This window comes from Pteropus vampyrus, unplaced genomic scaffold (genome assembly GCF_000151845.1).
Source record: "Pteropus vampyrus isolate Shadow unplaced genomic scaffold, Pvam_2.0 Scaffold27, whole genome shotgun sequence".
NCBI lineage: Eukaryota > Metazoa > Chordata > Mammalia > Chiroptera > Pteropodidae > Pteropus > Pteropus vampyrus.
This window is the reverse complement of record NW_011888808.1, coordinates 2,252,996-2,265,709: the sequence shown is the minus strand read 5'-3', so window position 1 is coordinate 2,265,709 and position 12,714 is coordinate 2,252,996.

Sequence of the window (12,714 nt, the reverse complement as noted above, 5' to 3'; positions counted from 1 at the left end):
CTATTTAAGAAATTAATGTAAAATATTATCAGTACAAAATGTAGGTTCAGCTGTTTTGTTGGCCATCCAGCTCTTTTCTCATCATATCAGCTCATTGTCTCTCCCTTATTGCTCTTCATTTATGTGTTAAACCAGAGCTAGATCTACTGTGGAGTCGACTTGGCCACTAGTTTATGAATTACACAAACTTTTCAGTCTTGTTTTCAATGATTAAAATTCCACAGTCATAACAGTCATTACTGTCTATATTTCCATGGTTTCAGTTTATGATTTTCCCAGTTTGATGCTTTGTGGATCCGAGCAACAGTGAATAACAGCAGGGTCTCTGATGCCCTCTTCAAGTCGGCCTATGGCAGGTGTGTGACTGTACTGGTAGAATCGTTTACTTTTAAAATTTTAATCTGTTGGTGTGCTAGAAAGTTTGTAAACTACCACAAGCCTAAGTAATGAGAGTAACTTGCACATTACACAAGCGATTGTCTATGAGTCCTTCCGGAATCACCCTGCCAACATTTCCAACTGATTGCAGCAGTCTGAAATTTTATTCTTTAATAACACCAACTGTTAATACAGGCAGAGAAATTCTTATAAATATATATTTCCTCCCTCAATTATAATTATAATTATAATTAAATAAGTAATTATTTCTAAATGTATTAAAGTATAAAATAAAACCCATACTAACAAGTAAATGACAGATATCCATATATATTTTTATTCTCAGTGAAAATAGTAGAAGTGGTATAAAGGGGTCTTGAAGCATATGTGGATATTAAACACCTTTGAAAGATGGAGAGGGAATAGCAGCTGGGGAAGAGGAATCAGTAAATGAAGGCCAGGTATACAGAACTTAAGGCTAATTTTACATGCTATGAAATTATGTTTTGACATAAACAACTAAACAAAAATCATCATGCAACATGTGAGGAAATAGTGTGTACTGAAATCAGTATTCTCAATGATGACAAATAAACTCCTAAAAGAAAAAATTTTTGTAAACATAAGTTATACAGGTATAAGAAGAGGAAATTAAACTAAATAAATATCCAGCTGGCCCTAATTAAATTTAGGATTTTAATGACACAGTTTTATTATAACTGATAGTTAATTGATGTTTCTCTTTGAGCAAAAATTAGAAAACACTCTCTAAAAAAAAAAAAAGGCAATTCTTCAGATAAAAATTTAGTATACTAAACAGAAGGATATAAGAACATACAAAAATTTCTAAATTATATCCCAATTGCACTAACCAAAGAATATGTTTCTTTCCTCACATTTGTATTGTATATTTGTATATTGTATATACAAATTGTATTGTATTTGTATATCGTATATTTGAAATTTGCCTTTTCTTAGGAAAAATCTTTGTTTATTGAGAAATAGACCCGAAGAGTCCAAGATGTCCTCCAGAAATAAAAATGATAATAAAAAATTAAGAGAAAAATATCTTTTATCAAAAAGCTAAGAAAAACATGTTTAATAGTTACATTTAATCAAAGTAATCTCTTTGAATATTTTTCATGAAGACTTTTCTTTATTTGATATGTAGTAATTATTGTTTTATTTAAAAATTAATAAAATTAAATGTTACTCTATGTGCATAATTTTCCCTGATATTAAAAAATGTTGTTAAAGCAAGATTAATATTTGCACATAGGTAGGTATATGATTTATGTGGACAGAAAAATAAAAATGGGTGATAGGATTTCCTTTCTGAAAATAACAATATGAATTTTCAAAGAATACCTCCTTATCAGGAGTGAATAAGCCCTCAGTAGATCATAGTCTTTATTTTGTCATATCAAAATTACCATAGCAACAGGCACAAAACTGCTAAAACTTTTGCTGGCACCTAATTCAGACTTTGGTAAAATGGCATAGACATTGAAATGACTAATGAATGCATTATAGTAGTCTGTTCTTAGAAGTTAGGATTGTTAACCTTTACTGTCACAGTCACCCAAATTGTGATTATGTTCCCTCTTTAAAAATTGAAAATCAGGGGAAAAACAGCATTTGGGTGTAATTGAGATTATGTTTATTCACAGAGTGTTTTGTTTTCTTATGTGTTGCCAGACATCTGGATAAAGACTGAAAATTTTAGCAAAATATTAACATCTTTCCAATGCTGTTAATTTGTCTAAATGTTGAAATTGCATTTTATGTTTCATCTAAATATTTGTTGAAATTTAGTTTTAGCTACAAAATATATATTCTGTCGTCCCATTATCTTTAGTTATTTCTCACTATCACATTCCAAAGTTAGGATACTATCTAATTTGGAAAGAGAGAGTAAATATATAATGAAATTTTAGAATTGGAAAAGATTCAAATAGTGCTGGTGAAACTTAATATTTGTGTCTAATAATTTTCAGAATAAAAGGTCATTTTTCTAAGTCATAGATGGTATTTGTGACCAAGTATAACAAGAATCTCTGTCTTATACAATAAATGCTCTTTTTCTTCTCAATAAAATAGCTCTAAGCTCTAAATTCATTATAATTAAAATGAGAAGCTTTGCAGAGACTACCTGTTAATCTTATTACTGTGGAGCACGTTCTTTAAAATTCCATTGATTGGAGTAATAAAATAAAATAATGTAAAAATATTAAAATTAAGGAAAATATTATATTTTGGTGAAGATAAGATTTATCATGCATATCCAATAAAACACTTTTGGAAGCATAGAACAATTTAATGAGTAAGCTGTATAAGACAATTTTTATATCTGTTCTAACTTTACCTATAAATGAAAATAGGAAATATATTTCATTTTCTTTAATACAGAAATAAGATAGAATTGTAGTTAAAAAGTTGGCCAAGAAACCAAGCAAAAAAATTATATAATATAATGGAAAGATAAGAACAATATCAGAATAAGTGAAAAATAGCTATAATATCAAGAAATATAAAGCTTACTATCATAAAAGTCTATTTTTCCAACTTAATGTATAAGCTAAATACTTTTTTCAATAAAATTACAAGTCGATTTTTTCTTCAGAAAAAAAATTAATAACCTTAAATATCTGCTAAATTATAGGTATTTAGAAACAAACAAAAAGCATAAAAGAAAAATAACGATCAGGAGTATTGTTTTTATTACTCACTGGGACATTCTACAAGGCTATCTTAATGAAATGAGTACTATAATGTCAAAAACCATTCAAGTAAAGCAGTTTAGAACAACCAAAAATTGATTATAATACATAATTATAAATAAGATCAAAGCCTTTTTTCATTCAGTGAAAAATGAATGGATTGTATATTAAAACTCGGAAGTAGACTATTGATATAGAAGGTCAAAAACTTAGAAAAATTAAAATAAAAATGTTGCCAGAAAATTTAGGAGAAAAAGTTCATGTGCAATAAAAAAGTAGATAAATTTTGAAAATTACAACTGATGAACCAGGATTTAGCAAGAGAAGGTGTTAAAGATATATGCAAATATATATATATATATAATATTTTAAATGTTTGTTTAACCAATTTTTAGTTGTAATGTTTTCATAATTAATTTTTAGTTATAAGTTGTCATACAAAGACCTGCCACCTACACTACACAAGAGCTCTTACATTTAAAGCAACTTTTGCAAGCAGCATATACTTGATTTTTATTTTTATCTATTCTGATTAATTTTATCTTTAATTTGCTATTTATCTGTAAAGTAATTGCTGATTTGGATTTTACGTTGTATGTGTTTTATTGTACTATTTGTTCTATTTGTTTCATTGTTTCATGTAATATTTATTATCTTTTGCCTTCTTTTGAGGTAATTGTATTTCTTCTTACTTTAGCATTTTAGTTATAGATCCTTTTTAGTAAAAGTTGTTTTTTCCTAGTAGTTAAACTGGAGATACCATAATGAGAAATTTCACTTTTTATAGTTAATGTGAATATAATTTTCAAGAAAATGTTGGCATCTTAAAACAATTTATTCTATTCAGTGTCTTTTATGACTTTTAATTCTCTCTATATATTTAAACTCACATGCATTATGATAGTTTATACAATATAAATTCCTTTATATTTTACATGTATTTCTGTTTTCTATTTCTCTTCATTTATTTCTATATATTTCTACTTATGATGTACTTTTTTCTTGGGACAAAAAAACTTTCCTTATAGTTTATATTAATGGATGGCTACTTTTTTTCTCACTATGTGTAGTACTTTATTTTGAAAAACGTGTATTTTATTTTACAACTAATAACATTTATGCTGAGAATAAAAACATAAATTGACAATTATTTTCTTTCAGCAATTTAAAGAGATGTTTGGTCTGCATTCAATTTTTTTTGTGTTAAAATACCTATTGTTCAATTGCATAAATATGACTTCTGATTATATATATATATATATATACACATATACATATATATATAGTATACAATATACATGATGAGCTTCAGTGTGATTTTTTTGAGCATCTTTCTTACTTAGAGTTTCAATTGCATAACAAAAATGTATATAGCTTGATGGCTTTCAACAGTTTGGAATACTTTGGGCCATTTTCACTTGAATTATTGTATCATTTTTTTCCTTCTTGAGTTTCAGTATGATGTATATTAGATATCTTTTACACTCTTTAAAAATTTTACTTTTTGCTCTTTTTTTCAGCCTGTATATTTTCTATTGATCTACTTTCCAGTTCATTATTCCTCTGTTCTGTTATTTCTAATCTGCCGTTAAGTATCCAATAAAGTTCTTAAATAGATTTCTTCACTTTTCAGTTCTAGAATTTCCATATAGTTCTATTGTATAGATTATAGTTCTCTGATCAAATTCCACATCCTTTCAATAGTTTTTGAACATATTGGTCACAGTTAAAGTCTATTACTGATAACTGCAATATCAGACTTCTATGTAGATGTGATTCTATTGCTTCTATATTCTCTTGTTCTGGCAATTTTGAAAAATTATGGAAGTCAATACTACCACCTTGTAGTGAAGATTTACCACCCTATCTAATAGTCAGCTAAACTGGAAACACGTCACTTTCATCCAATCAGGTACTGACTGAACTGATTCCAGGCTGGATTGTAGCTTAATTTATATCGTTGTTTGCTTATTTCTAGGCTCTAGACCTCTCAGAGTAGTCTCAACTGAGAGCATGGAATATTTATTAGGTTTTTTACTACTTGAAAAGTTCTGAAGTTTTGTCTTCTTGGCACGAGGAGTCTCCTTCTGATCATTGGTTTCTTAGCTTCTTCGGCTCTTGTCCTGCACTGCTGAAAATGTAAATTCCTCTGGAAAATTAGCTTCCTTTCTCTTAGTTGCTTTTAGTGGAACTCTCTGCCCGAGGACTATTGTTTGGTTTTGTTTTGTTTTATGTTGTTGTCGTTGTTTTTAAATTTACTTTGCCTTAAAAACTTTTGAGAACTTCACTGGCAAACAGAATTGTTTTATCAGTTTCAAGGAGAGCATTGTGTTACATATATTTTACCAAAATAAAAAAAGTACAGATTTAAATCAGTAGTCAAGAAATTAAATTTTAAATGATTTTGTTTTACAAAATTAGTAGTACATTTTATTTAAGGATTCTCCTGCAGTGAATGCAGTCACAATCAGATTTATTTTATCTTTTAACATCTGTTAATGTATTACATTAGTCATCCTTTCCATTTCGGTGTCATAAATATTAATTTACTTCCTTCAAACATTTGGACTCTTAGATATAAAAAATGCTATATGATGCATTGGGAAGGTCTATAAAATAAATTTAATTTATGTTATTTGCAAAGATATGGAAGGAAAATAAAAATATAAAAAATTTATTTTAAATAATTGAGAGGAAGGATCTGTGGAGGTCACAAGTAAGATAGACCTTGAAAGATAACATATTTCCATGATAATTCAAATTTTTAATACCAATCATCAGAGAAAGCAGTTTACCTTCAAAAATGGTATAAAATATGTAAATTATTTTAAGTGCTCAAGTATTTTAAAATGTATTAAGAGATGTGTTAATAGCAGGCCATTTCAGAATTCAAAATATTTTCTGTTTAGTACATTTTTGTCATCTCACAATTTTAACTAATAAGTTGTAAGACTTTCTTTTTCATTTATTCTTCAATGATAATGCCTGTCTGTTTTCTTGATTCTGCAAAATACAAATTCCAAAGTCTATACAGCAATATAAGAAACAGAATTTTACATCAGTTTCAAGTGGAGCATTCTTTTTTCCACTATAGTAAAATATAATTATTTTTGTATCAAGTGGAGTCATGTAGAGTGACAATCTACAATGCAAGGACAGATGGACCATGTGTTTTTCAACTCTCTGAATAAAACAAAGCCTCTTGATTTGCCTATATTCTTTTCCCTAATCATTGTACCTTCACCTCCAGCTATGCATAATTTTAGGGTCCTTTGCTTAATGTCACCAAGGTACTGTGAAACTTCAGTGTTATTTATGAAAAGTTTTATGTTTTAAAGAATCACCTCCTATCTTTTTTTAAGCAAAAGCAATGTACAAATCTTACAAAAACAAAATAAGGGATTATTATTGATTTTATAAGAATAATCTTTATAAGATAAATCTAAGAAAACAGAACTTCCTGATGGTAATAATTGGATAAAGAAATCACCAGTAGTCTGATAGTTCAAGTAACTTAACAATTAAGGAAAAAAAAACAAAAAACTAAAAACAAAACACAGGAAATCCAGAATTAAGGGGGAAAAATCCCTCCAAGACTATTAGCTAAGCTCTATTGCTTTAAAGTCAAATTTAAGTCTTTACTTTGTGTGCTTTTCGCATACTATAATCTAACTTTTAAAACCTTAGTTTACCTTCAGCTTTGTATTTGCATTATGATTCCTGAATTATTAAAGTTCATGAATACCTTTCTATTTTCGAATTGGCTCCATAGCACAGATTCGTTAGTTTTAAAGGGAAATTGATTCATTTTTGTTTACATACATCTTTTTGAAATTGCTGCCTAAACGATTTGAAATATACATGTGTTTAATATACTGACAGTTTCTCATGGTTTAACACTTATACTATTTTCTGTATTCACCAAGATTTTTTGTAATTATTCTCTCAAGACGTCATTTAATAAATATAGTGTTTTTTTTACAAAATTTAAATGAAGTTTACATTCTTTTGTCTTTTTATCACAGATCCTTATTATAATCTTATTATATTCTGTTTTCATTTATAGAACTTTTCAAATTGTCACACTCAATATCACCTGTTTAATCTATTGACAATTTAAGTGTTTTAAGCATATATTTCAAAGGATTATTAATCACCAGATACAAAATCTTTGACACTATCAAGGTCACTTTTTGGAAATATTGAAAGGAACGTTGGGAAAAAATATTTCTTAATGATTGTAAACTACTCCAAGTCATGATGGAACTAGTAATCAATAATGTGGCAAAACTGAAATAATTTTTAAAATGGTAATAAAAGAACCAGATGGAAATGAGAAATTCCTCCAGGGTTACCATCTTTAACCTTTTTTTTTTTTTTTATGTAAATAGCACTCATCCCAAATGTTAGCATGAAATATATAATCTAAATCAAAATGCAACAATTGTAAACTTAAGTGAACTAATTTTCTGGGCATTTGATTTGCTGATCTTGAGAAATACAAAATGTTTATACAGAAGAAATATTTATATAGGTTTATTTCAACTATTAAGGTATAAGTTAATAAAGAAGAAATATTTAGGTTTATTTTAACAATTAGGATAAGATCCAAATTGATATGAAAATGTGTGAGGCAATTTTTAAAGTTTTCCTTTTACAAATAGATTAAAGAATTTTGCCATTTACTATTATTCCATGTGATTAACATATAGTTTTGTATTTTTTTTAAAAAAAAAAGTTAAAAAAATTCAAGAAAGTATACAGAGGCCATTCATATGTTCTATTTTACCATGGCACCATGTTGTATTTGACACTAGAAATTTTAACCTACTGTTGGGTTTGTTTTACGTAGCATATTTAGAATTAAATGGTTATTCAATAATATTTTTCATTAAATCATGGCTACAAAATTTAGGATTTAACAATATAGGCATAATAGGTTGGGACATATATTTTTTTCAAAACATCTCTATACTCTTCAGAAATATACAGTAATTTCTCTCCTACATTTTTATTTTACAAGGGTACTAGAAAAGCCATCAATATATGTTGGATTTTGTCAAGCATTTTTTACTCAAAAGCCAAGAGAGGCACTGAATCATAATAAATCTAAACTTCTTGGTATTAGATTCAAGACTCCTCTTAGATCTTTTTACAAATAAAGAGTGAGTAGTGAGTCCTGCAAAACTGGGATTAAAGACAATAGACCAGCTACTTACATTGTGATCATGGTCAATTTAACTCACTATTTGAATTCACTTTGTTCATATTGAACAACATCGAAATAATTCTGTTTGTTAGCATGTGCTCAGCTACACGTTATAGACAAGCCAACTGAAAAAGGCTTTAATAATAAAGAACACTATTAACCCACAGAAATGGGAGTCTGAGGATACTTCAGAATCTTTGACTCAGCCATTCTGCATTCTGGCCCTGTTTATCTCCTATCGTCCTGTCTTCATATTCTTTCATATGCTGTTTGCTGTGTCCACTCAGACAGGCTTCCCTTGCAGACAGAAGTTACCAGCCAGAAACTTACAAGACCAAATGCTTCCTTTGTCACAGCCAGCAGGAAAGAAAGAATCTATATTCCTTTGGGTATTCTTGAGAAAGTATATTCCAGGAAATCTTTAGTAAAATTGCTGTTGGACATTATTGACCAGAATTAAGTCAGATGACCATTCCAAAACCAGTTACAGGAAGGGAATAGAACACCATTACATCAATCATACCTATCTCTTAGCCCAATGAACATTAGGGAGTAATTGTCATACATATATCAGATAATTATTTTAAGTAAAATAGCATTTGTAATTTGTCAAGTTTAGTGCATGCCATAAAACAGATGTTCAAAAATTCAAGGTTGCTAAGAGTGAGAAGGAGATGATAGTGTCTATTCAATATTTGCTGAACTATGCTTTCCATCTAATCTCTGAGTTATTTAAAAACCTCTACACTCTTTAGTCATATTCATTTTGTTGCCCATATGTTAGAACAATCTAGTTGTGATATCTGTCACTTTGCTAAATGCAGGATTCATTGTTGTTATTGTGGCCAATTATATGTGTGTATGTGTGTCTGTATGTGTGTTCATGTATATCTATATATCATCTATATCTATATCTCTATCTATCTATCATCTATCTATCTATCTATCTATCTATCTATCTATCTATCTATCTATCTATCTATCTATCTATCTATCTATCCTCTTAGTTATTTTTAGGATACCTTAACTCTATAAACTAGTGAAAAGGGCCACCATCCTAGTAAGAGGAGTCTGCTCTTCATTCTAAGGTCTCATGACTTGTAAGGGCTATATTTCCAGCTGAAGCCTAATTGACTCATATGTGTTATCATTTTCCCTCTCAGTAAATCTATTCTTTCCCTTAAATTCCCACCCCAAACTACTGCAGCCTCTAATGGACCACTCCATTTCTAAGTGCTCACTGAGCACCCACTCTAAATCCATGTTTAAACAATGTGCACCATAGTCTTGTCTTAGTTCATTAATTGTTTCATAATTGTACTCTGCTTGTTGGAAATTTATGACCTTTGTTTTTACAAAGCAATCTGACATGTTTACAAAATGCTAAGTAAGGGGGTGTATTAGTTTCCTAGAACTGCTGTATAAAGTATCAAAAACTGAGTGGCTACAACAGAAATGTATTGTCTCACATTTCTGGAGGCTATCAGTCTGAAATTAGGGTTTTGGCAGAGTTGGTTTCTTCTGAGGGCTGTGAGGGAGAATCAATTTCATGACTTTCTCCTAGCCTCTGGTAGCTTCTGGCATTCCCTCGCTCATAGATGGTATTTTCCCTGTGTCTACACATTGTCTTCCCTCTGTTTGTGTATTTCTTTGTGTCCAAATTTTTTTTAAAAGTTTTTTATAAAGACACTAATCATTGCATTAGGACCAACCCTTATGACCTCATTTTAACCAGATCACCTCTGTAAAAACCCTATTTACAAATAGCATCACATTATGAGAAAAAAAAAATACTATTTTTTCATAGAGATTTTTAAAATTTATTTTTAATTACAGTTGACAACATAGTGATTACACACATATATACCTTACGAAGTGATCACCCCAATAAGTCTAGTACCCATCTGACAGCATACATAGCTATTAGTATTTTTGACTATATTCCCTGTGCTGTGCTTTACATCCCTATGACTATTTTAATAACTGAAAATTTGCACTTCTTAATCCCTTTCACCTTTTTCACCATTCCCCCAACCCCTTCCCATCTGATGACTACCAGTTTTTTCTCTGTATCTTTATAGTTTCTTTAAGAGCAGGTTTAGGTTTAGTAACATCAAGCAGAAGGTACAGAGATTGTCCATACACACCCTGTCCTCACGTGATCACAGCTTATCCCACTATCAACATCCCACACCAGAATGGTACATTTGTTACAATTGATGAACCTATTGACAGATCATTGTTACCCCAAATATAGAGTTTACATTAGGGATCAGCCTTGGTGGTGCACACATTCTGTGGGTTTGGACAAACTTATAATATATTGTCAGCATTGTAGTGTCACACAGTATTTTCACTGCCCTAAAAATCTTCTTGTTCTACCTATTAGTCCCTCCCTCCCCTCAAATATATCTATTTTTGAGGAATACAATTCAACTCATAATAATGGACATATATTTAAATCAAAAGATTAAAAAAAGTGAAGAACAAATGAAATAGTTCCTAAGTATATTGCCTCATAGCATAGGTTTATGTAAAAATAGGTAGCAACGTATAGGCAACTGGCTTTAAAAGTTAGGAAAATATAGTGCTGCAAGTATTTCGCTTCTTAAAATTGAAATCCATCCTTGAGAAATCATCTCCAAAAAATATTTTAATACATGATTCAAATATTATAGTTTTATATAAATTGTAGAGTATTATTTAGTGATTCGAAAACCAAAAAAAAGCATATTTTTATACTAAGGATTTACATTACCAGTTTATGTTTTTTTTGTTGAATACATGAATAGCAGAAAACTGTTTCCAAAATTATTCTTATTTATGTGTGTGTGTGTGTACGTGTGTGTGTGTGTGTGCAGTATAACATGAATTGCTGGAGTTTCTTGGTCTTGACAAAACTTGTGCACAATGGTCTACAAGTTGATTAAATCCAATATGTTCTCTAAAATACTTTTTAAATCATAGTATCATAACTAGAATAAGTCTAAATGACAAGACTTGAGGTTTATCTTTTTAAACAAAAGTGCATCCTTGAATAAACCTTTAATAGTATTAAATGGCTCAGAAACTATTGGCAGTACTTCTAAGTTAAAAATATAGTAAAACTACATGTCACCAAATGTAGGTTAAGATATAAATCACTAATCTATATTAAGGAATTAAATAGAACATATTTAACTAATTTGTCAATTATTTTGTCATTTAACAAATAAATATTCACCGACTTCTTATTTTGCAGCAAACAGTGCTAGCTACCAGTAATTAAATAGAAAATTCTACTTAAGAAATTCATATTTTATCATGAGGGAATAACAAAAATATATTTTAAATATAGTGTATCAATGAAATATTAAGGAGATTAATATGGTTGAGTTCCAGTAAAGAGGGAAAGAAATCAGATTTACCTGAACTATTTCAGGGAAGATTTTATAACTTTTAGTATTAATTGTAAGTAATAATGTTTCTGTTATTTTACCTATAATTCATTTAATTAGAAATACTAACACTTTTTTGCTTTTGATTCCTCTTTTATCTTTTCTCTTTCTATATTTTCTCATTATTTTTTCTTTTTGTAAAATACCAAAGATAGATTTTTATAGCTCCCACTTCAAAGAAAAACAAAAACTAAAACTAATGCACTGATGATTTTTGTCCAAAATGCATATGTGATCATTTTAAGAAATTTTACTTATTGCTGTCAAAAATCTTAATTAACACTTTACTGATAACCTGAACTAGGGGAGATTACGATGGGATCACTGCATTCTTGTTGCCTTTGAGCAGCTCTTTTAAAACACTTGACTATATGTTGGTGCCTGGTCATGTAACTCAGTTATACTTGTATAACCTCTGGAGCTAAGCGGGTGCTCTGTTCCTAGTGAGTTATCTGAGTAAAATCTGCATACTACTAAATTATGTTACTTCACAGGTAATCATAGGATGCTTTGATTATTCAATAAAAATATTTTAAATGTACTTTCAACTTTGCTATTTCAAAGAAGTTCAAAATAATAAAGAGAATTTAAGTGGCCTGATGTCCAATTATTAGTAATTATCTATATGATAAAATGGAATAAAGGCCTGATGTAGAAGAGGGTTTGAAGACTTTCCATGATTGTATAACAAGCATGTTCGTGTGTGTATTTCCATTTTGTAGAGATATGCACACACACATGCACACAAACCAAACTACTTGTTGTACAACATTACAAAAGATCAGACAAATATTTTCAGGCTATTGGTTTCTTCTCATCTATCTATGATCATGATAAGCTCCATTCTCAGGACAAATCCTTCGTATGTGGACACCTTGACTATACAGAAGGCAGCATTACAGCCTTAGGACACCACTAAATGGCCATAATGTGGGTCAGTCTGGCTGCTCTTTTTTTTTTTTTTTTTTTT